Consider the following 19,774-nt stretch of genomic DNA (forward strand, 5'->3'; position numbering starts at 1 on the left):
CAGCGGGCCGCTGTCACTAGAGTCGCGGCGCTTTGCTGTGGCTTTATGAAGCTCTCCGGCTCCCCCCACTCAGCCACCTCGGCCCTGCTCCGCCTCGCCCCACCCCGCCCTCTCGTGGCTAATACTAGGCAAATTCTACGCTCTTAGGGAGGACTGCAGGGCCCCCCACGGTGGAGACAAGCGAGAGCCCGTGCGCGCTCACCCTGTAGTTCGAAGACCTTGCTTTCTGGGAGCGTCAACTCCGCTGCCTGACACACCAGGCCGTGGCTCTCTTCTGGACCCTTGAGGAAATTCAGCCCAGCTTTGAAGGCTCAGTTCAAAAGCCCTCTCCTACAGGAAGCCTTCCGAGACGGCCCAAATGGGACTCTCTGGGCCTTCTCTTAGCACTCAGAGGCTCGGGACACGGGCACACTAGAAGCAACTTTGACCATGAACATTCAACTGATCTTTATTGATACCTACCGTGTGCCCAGACTCTGTGCTAAGTGACCTTTCGGGTTGCCCTCTTTCTCCTCACCAGAGGTCCACACGTGCTGAGTTGGCTGCATCTTGTAGCTCTAGCCCTGGGGGCATACCTGGAACCTGATGGACACCAGGAAGAGTTTCTTAAAGCGCACTGCATCAGCAGCAGCCAGGGGTTTGCAGGGCCCTGAGCTGAGCCTGGCCGGACCCACAAAAGCTCCCCCACTCCGCATGGCAGTCATGGGCACTGGAAGTAGCATTGGGCTGCCAGTGCTGAGAGTCCCAGGTCTGGCTCTGCCTAGCAGGTGTATGTGACCCAGGCAAGTCATTTTCCTTGCCTGAAAGTCAACCTCACGTGCCTCATCCATAGACTGGGGGAAATAAACAGATCTACTTTTCAGGGGGGCTGCGAGCCTTACATGAGAGGGTGTACGTGTGCAGCACTTTCCAATCTATTATTATACCTGGATGGAAAAGCTGCTTTGAACAGATTCAGAGCCGGCTGACAGGAAGGAAACCCACCACATGCTCTAAAGGGCTGCCTCGGAGATAGGACGACGGAGACTTTTCTTTCTCCATTTTCCTTTTATGTTAACTAATGTATTAGACTCCTTTTATGATGAAAACTGTCCGTCCCCCCCCCCAGTTGAAAATAGCATCTTTGGGAGTTTTCCTGTGTATAAAGATGAAACATACTTATATAGGAAATTTAAGCAGCATAGAAAAGTAAAAACAAGACTGTATAAATCACCCCAAATTCCACCCCCTAAAGGCAAACAGGATTAACATTTCAGTGAACACCCTCCGAGACGGCACTCCTTATACACTCTGTCTCTGTCTTTTGCACACACGCACAAATATATAATTTATATAAACACTACACATGCTGCTTTGTAATGTGTACTTTTATTCACTCCACAAGGTGTCATGGAATATTTTGCATATCAATATATAAAGATTTACATTTTTAAGAGTGCTTTGAAAAATACCTTAATATTTTTGTCATGTTAAAGTTTAACTTCTCCTCTTCCTACCCTCACCCCAGCCCTCCCCAGTTCTCCCCTGGGAACTGGCCCCAGCTCTACATGTCTGTCCCAGCCTGACAGGGCTTCACCCTTAGGGGCCCATGGGGACTCTCTGCTCCCAAATAGAGCTGAACCAAGAGGCAGGTTGGCAGGCAAAGGCAAAGCTGGGGACTCCAGGAGGTGGGCATGACCCAGGGAGGGTTGGGAGAGAGAGAATCAGCACATCTTTTGAGGTTGGAGACCGGATACATGACAGTACCAGAAACACAGGACTGGCCTCCTCCCCAACACCTTACCAGCCATTTCTCCATACCTTAAGGAAGACGGAAGTTTCTACTTGATGTTCAAAGTGGGACAGCATTGCTTGGAAGAGAGGGTGACCTTGTGATCCTTCACTACTTTTAGGGAAACATGAGAGTTTTCAGTAAGACCCTCCTGAATGACTAATTCCCCAGGAGATGTGAAACTGTTGAATGCTAACACCTCTTTGGGGGACATTTTTGCTCAGTGCTTGGCTGTTGAAGATCAAATGGAGTCTTGCTCCTTTCTCTCTCTCCCCCTCCTCTTTTCCACACTAATCCTCAGGTCAAATGATCCATCCCCTTGCCTCTGAACAGGATGACATGAGCTCCCACCCAGCTTTCTGGGGCAGGTGGAATTATGAATCTCAGAATCAGGTGGTCCTGGGGCCATGCCTCTGGAGGAAGAGGAAGGCTGGGGTGGTCTCATTAGAACCTGATAGGCTGTTATAGGGTCTTACAGCCTGGTTCCTCAATCCCAGATTTCTCACCCCCCTTTCCAATTTCTTCCACCCAAAAAAGAAAGTGCTTGTGAAAAGCGGGGGCTGAGTGGCCCTGGTGTCACTGCTGCCAGTCCCGCCCCTCTGCCAGCTTGGGTGAGAATAAGGGCCCTGGCAGTGACACCTTCTCCTCCAGCTGCCACCCCACTCTTCTCCCAGGCCCTGGGGCTGGAAAGATGAGAAAAGAAGAGCGAGGAGATGAGGCCCCCTGGGATCCCCTCACTTCCCCCATGACTGCCCCTCTAAGCTCGTCTCTATCCCATCAATACAGGGAGCATTTATGAGGCTGGCCCTGGTGAGACAGGAGTGAAGAAACACAAGGTAACTGTTCAGGAATGAGAGAGACATGACCTCCAACCAGCATCACATTTTATGAGACAGGGTGGATGGTAAATATTCGAAATGGAATAAGACACCAAACTCACACACTGCATTTGTGGCAGAGCTGAAGCTAGAACCCAGGTCTCTTGACTCTCTGGCCAGTGCTCTTCCCACAAGAGTGAGGGAGAATCATACTAACACTAGAAAAGGTTTAGAAAACATAAAGATTTTAGAAAACAGAAAAGGTTTAGAAAACAGGCCGAGCGTGGTGGCTCACACCTGTAATCCCAGCACTTTGGGAGGCTGAGTGGATGAATCACTTGAGGTCAGGAGTTCGAGACCAGCCTGGCCAACATGGTGAAACCCCATTTCTACTAAAAACACAAAAATTAACTGGGCATGGTGGGTGCCTGTAATCCCAGCTACTCGGGAGGCTGAGGCAGGAAAATCACTTGAAACCAGGAGGCAGAGGTTGCAGTGAGCCGAGATCGTGCCACTGCGCTCCAGCCCGGGAGACAGAGCAAGACTCCATCTCAAAACAAAACAAAACAAAATTAGCCAAGTGTGGTGGCTGGCCCCTGTAATCCCATCTACTCAGGAGGCTGAGGCAGGAGAATCACTTGACCCCAGGAGGAGGAGGTTGCAGTGAGCCGAGATTGCGCCACTGCACTCCATGCTGAGTGACAGAGGGAGACTCGGTCTTAAAAAACAAAAAGAAAAAAAGAAAAAGAAAGAAAGAAAGAAAGAAAAGGTTTAGAAAACAGAAAAGAAAATCATCCCTAATCCCACAGCCTAGACGCTGGTTCTTTCCACATTGTTGTCCTCTGCAAACATTCAGGACTTCCTTTCAAACTGTTTCCCATGAAGACTCAAAATGAGAGAGGCTCCCCGGAGGTCACACAGCACTTGCTTCACCTGCGGGCTGCAGACTGTGCCAGGAAGCTGTGACAGTGTGGATTTCTGGGACTTGCTTCTAGAAATTCTGAGGCCTAGGCCTGTGGCGGGTCTCTAGAATCTGTATGTTTAAGGACTCCAGGTGATGCGTCGGACTTCAGGGAGTCCATGCACCCCACTCTCAGGCTCCCTCCCGTTTTGCTGTCCCACCTCCAAGTCCCATCCTGTGAGTCAGTGGGCCCTGAGCTTGCTGGGTATGCACACTGAGGGCGGTGGAGGAGGTTTCATGCCTGAGAAGGGTGGCTGCAGGCATTGAGATTTCCTTATTAATGCTCTAGGACCAGATGATTCCTCACCCCAGAGTCTACCAGCCACCTGGGTTCTCTCCTGAAAATGTATGGAGTGCTGAGCTCCCTAGGTATCTGGAAGCCTCTTGGATGGGCTTAGTAGGGCAGCTAGGGAGGAGCGGCTGTTACTGGAAACTGTTTTTTTGTTTTGTTTTGTTTTTTGAGACAGGGTCTTGCTCTGTCTCCCAGGCTGGAGTGCAGTGGTGCGATCTCGGCTCACTGCAACCTCTGCCTCCTGAGTTCAAGCAGTTCTCCTGCCTTGGCCTCCCGTGGTGGGTGGGACTACAGCCACATGCCACCATGCCTGGCTAATTTTTTGTATTTTTAGTAGAGATGGGGTTTCACCATGTTGGCTAGGCTGGTCTCGATCTCCTGACCTCAGGATCCGCCTGCCTCAGCCTACCAAAGTGTTAGGATTACAAGTGTGAGCCACCGAGCCCAGCCTACTGGAAACTTAGTGGAGCATGGCATGGCAGGAGGACCCAGGATTTCCGCCCTCTACCCTGCTGGGCAGAGCCTTAGAGGCTGTGAGAGGGTAGACAGTAAAAGAGAGGGGGCAGCAAGTTGGGGAGGAGGCATGAAAAGAAAGAGAGAGCAAAGTGAGAGGCTTAGGGTACATTTCTGAAAGAATGATTTAGAGCCAGAGAGGGACAGGGACCACAAAGTCAGAGACCCAGATCGTGACTCAGTGGGAAAGTCTCAGGCTGGGCCTGCGAGAGGGGCATGAAAGAAAGGAGACAGAGAGAGATGGGCCAATGGGAGGAAAATCTGCAGAGGCAGAGGGGCCTGGGGGTGCTGGAGCTGGGGCAGAGAGAAATGGGATGGGGAGATTTAGTTGGGCGGCTGGGTTGGAACCTGAATCCCAACACTTACTGGCTGTGTGACCTATTAAAGTATCTTAACCTCTCTGGTTTTCTTTTTTTTTTTTTTTTTTTTTTTTTTTGAGACAGAGTCTCGCTCTGTCGCCCAGGCTGGAGTGCTGTGGCCGGATCTCAGCTCACTGCAAGCTCCACCTCCCGGGTTCCCGCTATTCTCCTGCCTCAGCCTCCCGAGTAGCTGGGACTACAGGCGCCCGTCACCTCGCCCGGCTAATTTTTGTATTTTTTTTTTTAGTAGAGACGGGGTTTCACCGTGTTAGCCAGGATGGTCTCGATCTCCTGACCTCGTGATCCGCCCGTCTCGGCCTCCCAAAGTGCTGGGATTACAGGCTTGAGCCACTGCGCCCGGCCACCTCTCTGGTTTTCTTGTCAGTAAATGGAGCTATCAGACCTCTGCCAGGACTAACTGGGTCTGTCATGTGAGGATTGAGGGTGCTGTCCTAAGGCTGAAACAAAACAGAGACACAGACTGTGCTGACCCCTCTCTCCTCTACTCCCAGCCACCTACACCTGCCCTTTCCTCCCTCTGGCTTAGTGGCTCATCCACAAAGTGTCCTTCAGGTCCATCCTCAGCCTCTACTCAGTGCCTTGGGCCAAAAGAGAGCCCCTCTGTTCATAAGACTCCCATCTTAGAAAGGGACAGGCTTCCCCTCCTGATACCCATATACCATTCCCTGGGTACCTGAGGGCTGGATAAACCAGGCCCTTGGAGATCTGGGATCACAAAGATAAATTAGTCCCTGCCCCCAAAGAGCTCTTAGCAAGGTGACCCCAGGGGCCAGAAATCTCAAGCCCCTCAGCCCTCTTGCCCCTGGGGTGTAGACTCACAACACACCACGTGCACACACGCCATCATCCACGCATGTGCACATGCACCCCACGCAGAGCTAGGGAAATCTCTGCGATCCAGTCCCCACAGCCCCACCACCTGCTCTCGCCCCACATCCAGCATCCCAGAGCTCCTTCAGCATCTGACTCTGCCCACCCCATGTGCCCTGAATCCCCTCCCCCTCTGGGCCCAGACTGCCAGTCCTTCAGAGGGCATGGCCGGAACCATCGGATTAACAGCCAGAGAGGGGGAAAGGGGAAGGACAAGCACCTGTAGAACCCCCCCTCCCCGTGACAGCTGCGGGAGTTCCGAGTCCCCAGCACCCAGCACCAGGCGGTCAGTGTGAACACAGAACAGAGGGCTCCTCCCGAGGTCAAGGGCTCCAGGCTGTCATCTGCAGGCTGGGTCACCCTTCCCCACACACATACCCTCAAGCTTGAGCAGCCCTTACCCCTGGGCTCCAGGCCAGGCCTGGGTGCCTTTCAGTCCTCCTTCTCCATGGCATCTTATTTTGAATCATCTATCCTCTCTCTATCTCTAGCTGCTCTCACCCCCGCCCAGCGTTTCACACAAGACCCACATCCCCCACCCACACCCACGCATGCAGTAGGCCGCCCCCGCTGCACTCCCAGGCTAGGGTTCCTGCGCCCTCCTGAAGGGATATTCAGACGTCGGGTACTTGGGTAACTCTGTTATCAAGGGGGCATGCAGGGTATGGATGGGCAAGCCCAAGCTTCAGGAGGCCCCGGGGAGAGGCTGTGCCCCCACCCTTCCTGGGGAATCTCAGCAGACAGGCCCTTAATCTCAGGCAGGAAGAAGGGTCTGGTTACCAGGAGTTGGGGGGGAGGGGAGGAAATATCCAGGGCTTTGGGTAAAAGGAGCTGGGACAGGAGGGAAGAAAAAGAAGAGCCAAGGAAAAGGGACCTGGAGGGAGGGTGCAGGCTGAGGGGTTGGTTAACCCCCACGCTGCCAAGCTCCTCTCTGCTTCCCATCTTGCCATCTTGGCATGACTTCCTGGCACAGTCAGGCTCTGCCAGGCAGGCCTCGCTGTCCTTCAGAGGGCCAGCCACCCCCTGGGGCCTCCTCTCTCCCCAAGGTTCTCTCTGGCTTCCTGGGATCTGTGGGCAGCCCTGTGTGCCCGTGTCTCTCAGGGCTCCTGAGTGTCTGGGTTCCTCTGGTCTGATTTGGCCCCTCTCTGGGTCCCCGTGTTTTTGCCTGAGTCTTGTGTATCCTCTTTATGTCCACTTCTATCCCTGGGACCTGTGAGAGGTCTGCACGCTGGTCCTGAGTGTAGGTTATGTGCCTCTCTCTGTGTCTCTGTATCTGTTACCTATGGGCCTCGGAACTTTCCTTGTCTCTGTAGCATGTTTGTGTCTGTCTCTGCATCTTCATGTCACTGTCTGTGTCTCCAGGGCTATCCAGTGCTCCATGTATCTCCTGCATGTCTGTCTGTCTGTCTGGGTCTAGGCCCCATCTGTGAGTTGGCTCTGGCCTTCCTGTGTCTGGCCTAGAGCTTTTTGCCTTGTGCACCTGGTTAATGTTGCAGGGTCCGGGTGAGACAGAACAGACTTACGGACTTGGCCAGAGATGAATGAGAGAGGAAGAGGGAAAAGGGCATGGAGGGTACCGGGGGGAAGAGTCTTATTCCTAAATGGTGCCCGAAGCAAGCTGCCCGGTCCTGAAATGCCAGGGTGAAGCTCTGTGTGGCCAGGGGGAAAGGGAGAGAGGGCATGGCAGGGAACACACCTGCTCAGGGCTGGCAGCAGAGTTGCACAGAAACAGAAGCAGACCTAGTTGGTATATGAGGGTAGGCCCTCTACATACCAGAAACAGGACCCAGAAACAGGTGGAAAGACAAACATGGAACTCTAGGTTCTGATCCTGGCTCCGCCACTGGCCTAGATCACCTTCGGCTAGGCCCTTTCCCTCTGTGTGCTGCAGTTTTCTGCTCTGTAAAATGAGACAGTTAGCAAGGACCATCCCCTAGAATTCTGTTAGAGAGCCAGAGTGACAGAAGACATCCCTAAACCCAGGACAGAAGACTACTTGCCCCTTTCTGTCCCTTAAGGAGGTGTCCCAAAGACCCTTCTAGTACCAACAGTCTCTGTGTCCGCGATTCAGCACCACTAGGGGCAGGACAGAGGGAAGAATGGAGGTTAGACAGCAGGAAGGACTTCCCAACAAGCAGTGGGAGGGTGAGGAGGCCCCAGCTTCTCCCAGCAGTCCCCCAGGCCCCTTTGTCAGGGAAGCGGGTGGAGGGGCAGGAGTGAGGGGCACTCAGCATCTGGGCAATTAGCCATCACTCTCAGGCCCTGCGGGGAGGGGCTGGCTGGACTGAGAAACCAACGCAGAGTGACAGGGGTGGTTTTGACACGCGGTGGAGCTGACGGGCCCAGGAGGCTGGGGCTTTGGTTTGGGGGGGTTGGAAATCCCATCAAATGATTGAAAAATAGGTCAGAGGGAAGAAGCCACAGCCGGCACTGGGTCCATGGTGAGAATGCCATGTCGCTTCCCCAGGGCTGTGGGCCAGAATGGGGTGGGGGAGCTGAGGAGTGTTTGCAGTAGGCGGGTGAGCTGGGAGTGGGGGCAAGAAGGCTGCAGGCCAAGCAGCTGGCCGTCTGCTTTCCTCAGCCCTGTCTCACGGGGAGATTTTGGGATTCTACCTGCAGCCCACCTCCTGGCCTTCCTGTTGTACCATCTTCCTCCTCAAAGGCAGGATGCTGCAGCTCTTCCTCTGTTCCCCCTATCCCACCCACAACATATATATAAACTCCATTCCAGAAACACTGAGACTACTGCCACATGTGGAAACCCTTCTTACCTTCTAGCCTTAGGATCTCCTGCATAAAGGCAGCTTGCTGACTTATCCTACATCTCTTGCCCGTCTGAACTAATTCACCTGCCACTGCATCCCCTTTGCCATCTTGCCAACTCTGCAAGGGGTCCACTTTGGCTTGTTCTCAGAGTGTCCTTTTCCCTTCTTCTCTCCTTTTCTGCCTTCCCAACTTCTGCCACAAATCATAACCACAGTAGCCTGGGAAAGGCAGAGAACAAGGAGGAGTGAGGTAGTAGACTCGGGAGCCTGGGACAGGTTGGTGATCTCTAAGCACTTAGAGATCTAAGTAGGTGGGGGCTGGTTGACTGTGTCTGCATTGTACAGGAATTTGAGATTCCTGGTAGTGTTCCCCCTATTTAGGCAGTTTAGAGCCACCTCCCACCTCCTCTACTGAAGACTGGGACATTCCTTCAGCTGTCTTCCCACAACCCCTTAAACTGCAGCTTAATTCCATTTCCTTTTCTGAGGTCACTGAAACTCATGGAGAGATTAGCACCTGAAATCTGGGAGTGGAACAGAGGCTTGGGATCCACATGCCACAACTACCTTCCTTATAAATCCTAGGCACAGGCAGAAATCAGGCGGGCAACCAGTGTCTGAAGCAGAGGGACAAACCCAGCATTAGGCTTCCAGCAGTGCTGTCTCCAGCTGAGTGGGCACCTGGGTCCCAGCCACTGGAATGGAGGACACCCAAGGCCATGCTGGCGTGAAAATGGATTGGCTAGGTCTGACCTTGAGTTTAACCCCACTTACCACCCCAGACACAGATCCGCTCTGACACACAAGTCTGAGATTTCCCCGGGAGCCTGCTGTTTGCTGCTTGCCCCGCTCAGTTTCCCAGGAAGTGTCAGAAGGCGCCCAGCCTATCTCCTCCCACCAGGGCCATGGGCAGCTGGCTGGACTGACCTGGGCACTGAGAAGCACCCTGGACCCACATCTCTGGCCACAGGGGACATAAAGCTGGCATGGCTGTCCAGCGTTGCCCCCTCTCCTTGCTCACCTCCATTTCTTTCCAATCACTGGCATCAGAACCTGACATTCTGTGAGTTGGGAAAGGATGGTTATGGTCAGGCAAGTTCTTAGCAACTGGACCAGTAACTGGGAATTGAGATACTGACCTCATCGCCTTGCATTTCACACACATGCACACACTGAACTGGGGCCACCACCCAGGGTCCTGCAAATGGGCAGTGGGACATGGGGCTCCCAGGCTCCCATGCACGACCCTGGGTGTTGCCAAATCTAGCTTGTACTTTGTCTCAATCCTTGACTCCCTGTGAGTTTGGAAACTGTAAAAGCCCCAGTTCTTCCTAATTAACCTCCTCCTCCCATCACCACTCTGGGCTGAGGGGTAAAGGACGAGATAAGAGAATATCCCAGCCGGGCATAATGGTTCATGCCTGTAATCCTAGCATTTTGGGAGGCCAAGGTGGGCAGATCACTTGAGGTCAGGAGTTCAAAACCAACCTGGCCAACATGGTGAAACCCCATCTCTACTAAAATATAAAAAAAAAAAAGACTATCTGGTCGTGGTGACAGGTGCCCTGTAACTCAGCTACTGGGAGGCTGAGGCAGGAGAATTGCTTGAACCCGGAGGTGGAGGTTGGCAGTGAGCTGAGATGTACCATCTGCACTCCAGGCCTGGGCAACAGAGAGAGACTCTGTCAAAAAAAAAAAAAAAAAAAAAAAAAAAAAAAAAAAGGAAGAGAACATCCCCAGGCAACTCATACCCCTTTTAATAAACCTGTTATGTCTTTCTTTCTTTCTCCCTCTCTCTCTCTTTTTTTTTTTTTTTTTTTTTTTTTTTTTTTTTTTTTGTTAAGACTAGTCAATATACCTTTGATTTCATTAGACTTCACAATGGTGTGAAGGCAACTGGGTGGGAACCATTGTTCCCATTTTACAGACAAGGAAACTGAGATATAAAAAAGTTAAGTATCAGCCAGACATGGTGGCTCATGCCTGTAATCCCCGCACTTTAGGAGGCTGAGGCCGGAAGATCACAATATCAGGAAATTGAGACCATCCTGCCAACATGGTGAAACTCTGTCTCTACTAAAAATACAAAAATTAGCTGGCGTGGTGGCGTGCACCTGCAGGCCCAGCTACTCAGGAGGCTGAGGCAGGAGAATCGCTTGAACCAGTGAGTTGGAGGTTGCAGTGAGCCAGGATTGCGCCACTGTACTCCAGCCTGGTGACAGAGCGAGACTCTATCTCAAAAAAAAAAAAAAAAAAAAAAAAAAAAAATTAATCCCAGCACTTTGGGAGGCTGAGGTGGGTATATCACTGTAGGTCAGGAGTTGGAGATCAGCCTGGCCAACATGGCAAAACCCCGTCTCTACTAAAAACACAAAAATTAGCTGGGCATGGTGGCACATGCCTGTAATCCCAGCTGCTAAGAGGCTGAGATAGGAGAATTGCTTGAACCCAGGAGGCAGAGGCTGCACTGAGCCGCGATCGTGCCATTGCACTCCAGCCTGGGCGACAGACAGAAATTCTATCTCAAAAAAAAAAAAAAAGAAAGAAAAGTTAACTATCTTGCCAAGATCACACAGCTGGTGACCTAACGAACACTTAGGCTTATACTGTGCACCTTCCTCAGTGGAGCCTCCCACACCTGTGTGAAGAGGACACTATTGCTCCCATTTTACAGATGAGAAGCTGGTGCTCAGAGAGGTAACACAAGTTTCCCAGGCTCTCAGTTATTTTTATCCCTTGACTCTCTCTCCTTATAAGGTACCCAACCCAACCCTGGCTGAGTCCTTCTCCTCATTCCCTCTGGAGAAAGGCAAGACGGAAGGGCCCCCTATGTCAACCAGAGAGTGTTCCTCTATGTTTTGGGAAGTCATCCTGGTGTCCAAATTGACATTACCCTTGCCTCAACCCAGGCCTCTTCTCACCTCTTCTGGCGTCCTTTCTGTCTGATGACCCTGCAGAACCGGACCCTGTTACTCAGCAAATCCCATCCCGCAGATGGGGTAGGAGTGTGGGAAGCAGGACTGAGAGATGGAAAGGGGCAGGGACTGGCTTTGTCACACAGCCACTGTGGCAGTGGAGGAAGATGAGTCCAGATGGGAAGGACCCAGGAGTCCTGGTTTCCAGGTGGAGTGAGAGGCAGGAGCCTTCCTCACTTCTCCAAACTCCCTGCCCCAGGCAACGGAGCCCACTGCCAGTCATCCAAGCTGTTAGGTGTTTCTGCCTGAGGAGGGAAGGGGCCTGGGCAGCTCCTAGAATAGGAGGAGGATGCCACTGGGCATGAGCCCTGCCAAGCAGTGCTGCCTTGGTCTTTCTGCCCATGCCCAAGTTCATCACACCTTCGGCTCTGCCCTCCTGCTAATGGAACCTGCACACTCTTCTCCCTCTTGCTTCTCACCTTGGGACACGTGCGCCAGTGGCCAAGATGAGGCAGCAGAGCCAAGTGGAGCCACCAGCTGCCCCATCCCCTCCATGCCAGCCAGACTGCCTGGGATTCTGGGGACCCCTGTATGGCCCTGCTGCAGCCTCAGCAGTAGCTCTGTCGACAGCTCTTAGGAGCTCCTGTTCCAGGCTGGAAGTGAGGAGCGGGCTTTCCTTGACAACAAACAGGGAGAATGGGGGCCTCCACGCCCTAGGCCCGGGCTCCTCTTACGATCTAACCCCTGGGGCAGGCCCTTCTTCTCGAAGAAACCCAGGGAAGACTTCCAAAAAGATCACCTGAGGCAGAGTCCCTTTCTTGCCCCGGGCTATAAGTTCTTCTTCTAGTCTAACCTTGATCCCTTGCAAAGGGGTGGAAGGGGACAGAGATGAATTGCAGTTTCTTATAAACCTGGTGGCTTCTAGTTCCCCGACGACAATACAGCGGAGGAGCCCTGTGGTTCTGGCTCTGAGTCAGGCCCCATCGCCCGGGCGTCCCCAGTGCCATCTCCCTCCGCCCCGCCCCGGACTGGAAAATCAGGCTCATGCCTCTGCCGAGAGTCAGTGCTTCCCCTGCTTCCCCTCACCATCTCGCTTTCCCCTAAAGGGAGGTGTTTCCTCGAAGCAGGGAAAAGTCAAGGGGGCAGAGACCTCACCAGCCACCGGGAGGCGGCACTCGGTAGGCACGGGCACGGGGTAGGGGTGGGGCGACCCTGTCTTCCTGTCCCTTCCCCCTCCACCACTCCAGCCCGGCTCCCCGGTCCTGCTCTTCCAGCCGGCTGCATGTGTGCGTGTGCACACACACTTAACACACGTGTGTGGTGTGTGTGGGGGGGGGCTCTAGCACCCGACGGAGAGGGCGGGAGGAGGAGGGGAGGTATCATGCCTCTGATATGCCTATGAGTGACACAAACTTTTTCCACACATATGTTCTTCACGTGTTCTGGGTCTGCACGTGCTCACCATGCCTCCCGAGTCACAAGTCTGATGGCGTCCCCCTCCCCGGCTTGGCATTGATCCCTGGATATTAAGCAGATTCCCTCCGCCTCCCTGTGAGGAGACCGGCCCACCTCGGGAGGGAAAGGTTGGGGATTCAGGAGTCTCTGAGGATACCGGCACCTCCCTCTCAGAAAACTGGCCCCTCCTCCCAGCAGAGGACCCTCAGTCTGGTGGGGGCAGGTCACAGACGTGCCATGCAGACCCTCAACCTTCCCACCTGTTTGAGGGCTCAAAGAGATATCAGAACCCCACCCCTAGACCCTGGATGTAGGTGGGAGAGTTTGGGGAGGGTCTCACCCCTTGGGGAAATTGAATCTGGCAGGGGAGTGGTCAGGAAGGTCTGGGTCAGCCATCAGAAGAACTCAGGTGCACCTGGCTGTCAGGGGTGGGGGAGTACGAGGGAGCCTAAACAGAAAGTGAGCAGGACAGAGGGAGAAAGAAAGAGAGGGAAAGAGAGAAACTGAGACCACGGGCAGTCAGAAAGAGAGGGGAGGGCAGCGCGCTGGAGGTGGGCGGGCCCTTCTGGACGGCAGGGCAGTGCGGTGAGGGGCCTGCGGGTCTAGGAAGTGGTTGTCTTTTCCCTTTCTTCTCTGGCATCCCAGATACGTGAAAGGTCAGTGCTGAGAGAATCCAAGCCTTTCTTCTCAAGAAGAAGAAATTGAGTCTTAGAGCAAGACGGCTCAGAGCCACTAAAAGGGAACACAGAACCCTATAGAGCCCACCCTCCTGCCTCCCAGGTTGTGAATTTTCTAACCCCAGGGGGAATCAGGAGGACCCAGCACCTGGGATGTTCAGCACAGCAGGGGCAGTTCCAGCACTCTCTGCAGCTCAAGCAGCTGGGCTGCCTAGCTGGTGCCAGGCCCTGCCCAAGGGACCCATGGTACCCAGTCCCATCAGCAGCATCAGCAGCTTAGCTACCCCGAGAACTGGGACCAGAAGAGGCATGTTGAAAGGAGACTCTTTTGATGACCCAGGCATCCCCCACCCCAACCCCTCCCCACTCCAAGCTACTGGGTGTGCAAGCCCAGAGATACTGCTGCCTCCACCTTGGTGACCCCCCAACTCCTGAGCCCGCAGACATTGCGAGACACAGTGTGCACAGGCCCTGCCATTTAAGAACTCAGACCCTAGCAAAAGCCTCCAAAGAAAACAATTTTCTGCCTTGGCCTCTGACTCCCCTGAAAATCTGGGGGGCTAATAGGAGGGACTTTTAACCCCCTTAGTCATCCTAGGAAGCCAAGCTGAATAGCAGTGACTGATAGTCACCCGACCACAAGCCAATTTTGCGGTTTCAGTTGTTTTCAGAAGGAGCAAAGCAGTGCAGGAGGCCCTGGGCAGAGGAGTGGGCTGACTCCCGGACCCCAGCCCCTGCCCAGGGCACTCTGCCCTAGCACAGCTCAGCCCAAGGCCAGCAAGACCCAGAATTGCACCCACTTTACAGATTCTCACAGATGGGGTTTGCAACAACTAGAAGCAGCCCTCTGTATCCCCTCCATGTACCCCTGGCTACTTTACTGGCAAGGCTGGCTGCTCTCTGCATCCACGATGAGCCCTTCTGCTTTGCTGTTCTCTTTTCTTTTCCTTCATTTCCTTTCCTTTCCTTTCTTTCATATCATTTCCCTTCCTTTATCTCTCCCTCTTTCATTTTTCTTTCCTTCCTTCTTTTCTTCTTTTCCTTTCTTTCTCTTCCTACCTTATCCCCTCCTCTTTCTCTCCTTCTCGCTCTGCCCCTGCCCCATTACATGTGTGCCTGGCAGGAATAATCTAGGAGCCACAAGGAAGAGAGCAGAGGCCCCTGAGTCCCCCAGGTATACTCCAGAACCACATCTGTCACCTCCCTCATGAGCTATAGGGAAAGAGATCAAGATTAGCTCTAAGGGAAGCTTCCCGCTGAGTGGAGTTTGGAATAATCTCAGAAATATAGAATGCCAAAATGTCAGAGCTGTGATGGAAATTAAACCACCTACTCCACTGAGGAACAGAAGCGCTGAGAAGCCACACAACGTCCACAGAATGTGGCTAGAACCAGAGGTGCCCACTCTCAGAACAGGCTCCAAACGGCTTCCTTCACTACCCTGCAAGCTGAGAATTCTCTCCCTTTCTCACAATTTTCAGTGTAAACCAGACCCCTTGTCCTCATGACCAGACAGAAGAAGAAAGTAAAAAGGGATGGGCTTGGTTCAAGGATGTGGATACAGGTCAGTGGCAGCCCAGGCACAGAGAGCTACAGCATTTTGGTAACATATGGCATCGCCGTGTCCTCTTCCTCCAGGAAGCCTGCTAGAATTAGGAATGGGCCTGTCACCCTCCACACCTGGTGGCCTTAGCCACGGCAGAGAGAGAAAGGATGAACGAGATGTGCCTGAGTACCAGCCACAGCTCGCAGCCCTGAGTGACAGGGAGGGAGGAGGAGGAATGAAAGGGGCAGGAAGTGGGGTCCGGACAGGAGTGGGGGGTGCATGAAGCTAGGGAAGGGGAGGCACTCCCACGGGGAAAAAAGCTGCCCTGATGAGTCACTGCTGCCCAGGTGCAGCCCTCCTGGGGGCTGCCCAGCTGCATTTAAGGTTTGTCATGTGATTTCTATGAAGGATAATGGAGTGGTGGGCTGGAGCTGGCTCACGCCAGCTCTCAAGAGCCGATTATGAGTATCTCTTCCCAGTGCTCAGTGCTGAGGTAGCTTACATTGGAGAGCCGGTTGTTAAACATTTGCCAGCACACCACTGGATAATGAGGTCAGCTTCAGAGCCAGGAGTGTACATGTCTGCATATGGGTGCGGGATTTCCATGCATGTGTTAGTGTGCACTATTCCTGGGTTCCTGTGGCACCTGGGACACACCTGTGTGGCACTGTGATCCTGGTTGTGTGTGTTGGGAGGAGTGTGTCCCTGCACGTGGGTGCCCCGGAAGTCTGGTACGTGGGGAAGGGATGTGCATGGAACTGGGTCGGTCTGTGTGCTTTGTGTATCTGGGGTGATATGACAGGGTGAGTCTGGAGGGTGGTGGGGTGACAATGCAACTGCCTGACCGTCTGTGGGGGACTAGGCCAGCACCTGAGACCAGAGACACACCTCTGAGCTCAGAGGACGCAGGGAGTGCTGAGACCCTGTGCGAAGTCTCACCTTTGCACTGCCTCTGTCCTCAGGCACAACCATCTGCCAGTCTGGGAGGAAGTGGAATGTCCAGGTGGGCATAGGGCTCTCTGATCCCTCATGTGAGTTCTCTGTGTGTGCTGGGAACACCACAGAGGCCAGCACCAGGGGGCACTGTCCTCTCCCTTCCCCCTTACCCATGCAGGGGTGAACTATTTCCTTCACACCATCTCCTGATCCTCCCCCTCACCTCCCATCCACAGTGTGCTTTTGCTGTCTGCGGGGGGAAGGGAGAGTTCGGCTCCTGCAACACCCACAAGGCCAAGGGCCCCAGGAAAGGGGAGGGGCAAGATCATTACTCAGTCAGCCTGGCCAGCTTCTTACCTCTGGGCTGGATGCCACCTCATGGGCATCCCTCCAAAGTGACATAGCCCCCTGCCCCTCGCCTCACTGACTGCCTCCAGCTGCTCAATCCCAGGGGCTTGGCTCCACTGCCGCATTGACCTTTGAGGCTCCAAATGAGGTCTCATCTCAGTCTCCCCACCAAGAAGTCCTGCAGGTCTCTTGCTCCAGGGAGGAATGGGTAGAGGGACCAGAGCTATTTCTTCCCACCCGCTCTCTGCCCTGGCCCATAAGTCCAGAAGAAGAAAAGCATGAAGACAGGACAGGTGAGAGGAGGTGTGGAGCGGCAGTCTTTCCTCCCTGTACTCTTCCGCCTCAGATCCCTTAACCCAGGCTGTGGCCTGGGGACCTGTGTGTTCTCACGCCTGGACCCACCCTCATCCCTCTTGCCTGGAGCCTTCTGCCACCCACTCGCCACCCGCAGTGGGTCTCTCTGCTCATCTCTCTGCCTCTGTTCCCAAGGCCGGGCCAAGCTCCCTAGCCCTAGAGGGATCTGCTGTGGGGAACATCCAGGGGACGGGATCCCTCAGTTCTTTGGAAATGTGTGCCCAGGAAGTTCTTCCTAAAGTTTAACCCAAGGTTCCTTTTGTTGCAGCCAGTGCCCAGCACCTCCCAGGCTGGAAGTTGGGTCTTCTTCCCACTCCAGCCAACACTCTCCTTCAGGTGAAGCTGGATCAGGTGGAGAAACAACCCAGCTCCAAAAACGAAAACAAAAGTCTTTGTTCATCCCCTACCCACCCTGCCCACCCCTGCCCCCAGCCACCACATAAACCCACAGGGCATTGCAGCCTTCATCCCAAAATGAGTCAGGGCCCTTCAGAGGGTTGAACTAGGGTGCAAAAATTCCCCTTCATGCCAAGCAAGGGTTCTATCTGATAGCAATCTCCATCTAGCCTCCTTGGGCCAAGGAGCAGGTTGGCCTCCCCAGTGGGAGGGGTCCGACCATCTGTGGGAGCTCAGCTGGCCTGGGTGTGCCTTTCGCCCTGGCCTCCTCTAACACCAAATTTCACTCCCCCTGCTTGACACTAAGGGAAGATCTGAGCAGAGCGCCTAAGTGTGGAGTTGGGTGCAAGAAGTGCTCAGGCCTGCTGAACCGGGCTCCGTGCCTGCCTCACAGTCTGCCCTACACACCCACTTTCCAAGGAAGCAATGGAAATAGAAACTTACCCCTAGGTCTGAGGCCCCAGGGACCCTCACAGGGTACCAAGAGGCCAGCTCCAAATCTCCTGGCTCGTTCTTTCCACCCTCACACTCAAGGGAACAAGAAGACTTTCCCAGAGAGGAAGGAAGGGCTTAGGGGTCCCAGAGCCAAAGAAGATGCCTGGGAGAGTAGAGGCAGCAGTGGCCCAGCTGACCCCCAAGGACAGCCTGCTCCCCACCCCTGCCCCTGCGCTGCATATATTCTCTCTCCCTAAAATAGCATCTCTGGAGGGAGGTATGGGGGAGTTCTCAGTTCACCGTTCTCTCCTTCCCGCAGTGCGTTCACAGCTCTCTCGCTGTCTCTCACGACCTGGTTTCCCTGCCAGGCCCGTCTGCTCTGCCTCCACCCTCACCACCTCACCCTGCCAGGTGCCAGGACCTCTTGGCCAGAGAGGTGGCCTGCTCTCCATGGCCCATCACTTCCCACTTCCAAGCTGTGACTGTCACACCATTCCCTCCCCTCTTTGGGACGGAAGCAAATTCAATCCACACAGTTTGAGCATCAAATGTGTCTGTGAGTCTGTGCTGCAGTCACTGGGGCAGGGGACAAAGGTGTCGCGCTGCCACGGTCCTGATCCTTTTCCTCCAGGATCCCATTGCCTGACACTCAGAGGCCTCTGACAGAGCTGGGAGTCCCTGGGGTTGCAGGAACGGGGGTCTACCTTTGCCCCCCCACACAGCCACAGTCTCACACTGGACCCGGATTTACCTCATGCCATTTTTAGAATCTCATCGCAAGCCCTTCTGCTCTATTGTGTGGCCTGTTTCCCATGTAGAATGGTCCATTGAGCTGGTTCCAGATTGGCAGGGGAGGTTCGGACCTTGGCCCTGGGAAATGCCCAGTCTGATGGGGAAGGCAGGACACAGACTGAGAACACTGGCAGAGACAACTTCCCAATTAGGTAGAGCTGCCAGAGAGGCGCCAGGGAGAGGGTTCCTAGAGGAATAGAGAGTGGGGAAGGCTCTGAAGAAGGAAAGGTCAGGGCTCAGGTGTTTGGGGTTGAGGGAAGTGGGAAGCTAGAAAGAGGTGTCTGCCCAACCTGGACAGGGATGAGCCACAGCGGTGCATTTCTCCTGCCCAGGGCCCTGCTGTGGGGCTGACCTCCTGTCCCCTGCACCGTGGGAGTGTTGGAGGCAAGGAAAGGGAAACTCGAAGTCCCCCCAAGGGAATCGCCTCCCGTCTTGTTATTTCTGGCTCCATTTTCTTGGTCAAGAAGGGTGTCAGTGGTAATGCAAATTAGGAGGTGTTTGAGGTGCTGGCCGACACCCATCCTGTCCCCTCAGCCCTCCGCCTCCCCCATGCCCACACTCACATAGCCGAATGGGACATCTGTGAGATGCGCCTGGTGACTCTGCCCTTGGCTGAATTGGCATGCAGCATAGGTGAAGCTGTGGGCTGAGACTGGGTGCTCAGGGGCATCTGCCTCTGCTGCAAGGAAGGGCAGGAGCCAAGAGGGCCTCTAGCTGATGCCCAGGTTCCCCCTGCGCAGCCCCTTCGTGCCCTCAGCCCTGCCAGACCCCTCCCTGGTCATTACATAGAGCCCCATGGCATCTACATGGCATCTGCATGAACAGTGAATGCACAAACCAGTAAGTGCCTCAAGCCAGAGCCCTCTCTGCCGGGCTGCGGTGTAAAGGGCACTGCTGGAGGCTCCTGAACAGCATGGCTCGCAGCCCTCTGCAGATGTGGGTTGGCTCTCAGAAGGTAACTAGGGGGCACAGCCTTGAGCACCAAGAATGTCTCTGGGGTCAAAACAGAGAAAGTGGAGGAAGTGCAGGAATAGGGACAGGTGCTGGAGGATTTCACACATTTTCCCCACACTACCTGGCCACTGCCTCAGACACCTTGCTCGCCCCTTTCCAGCTAGGACCCCCTGGCCCTTGTGGTTCATCCTTATGTCTGACCTCTATTCTTCCTGTGGCTGCCAAAGTTGGTCTGTTCCTGTCCTTGTTGAGGGAGAAATGGGACTAGGGGAACTGTCCTGCTCTCCCTACCCTAAAAAGACATCACTGAGTGAGTCCCCCACCCACTCCATTCTTCATTAGTCCTAATCAGCTGGGTGAGGTGTTTCTGATTAACACGGCTGACTCACCCACATACCCCTCCCCTTGTTAGGATCCGATGCTCCCGACACACTCTGCCGCACACTTGTGCACGTACACACACCACCAGCTCCTGAAAGGAGCTGTTGCTGTGCTCAGCTGATCGCCTGACACAGCCTGCATGGGGACCCAGGCCAGGAGCACGGGTCTCCATGGCCTGGTAGCTCTGGCTGGGGAAACCCTGTGGGGAGAAGGGG

Source organism: Rhinopithecus bieti, unplaced genomic scaffold, assembly GCF_001698545.2.
Source record: "Rhinopithecus bieti isolate Rb0 unplaced genomic scaffold, ASM169854v2 scaffold_10685, whole genome shotgun sequence".
NCBI classification, from domain to species: domain Eukaryota; kingdom Metazoa; phylum Chordata; class Mammalia; order Primates; family Cercopithecidae; genus Rhinopithecus; species Rhinopithecus bieti.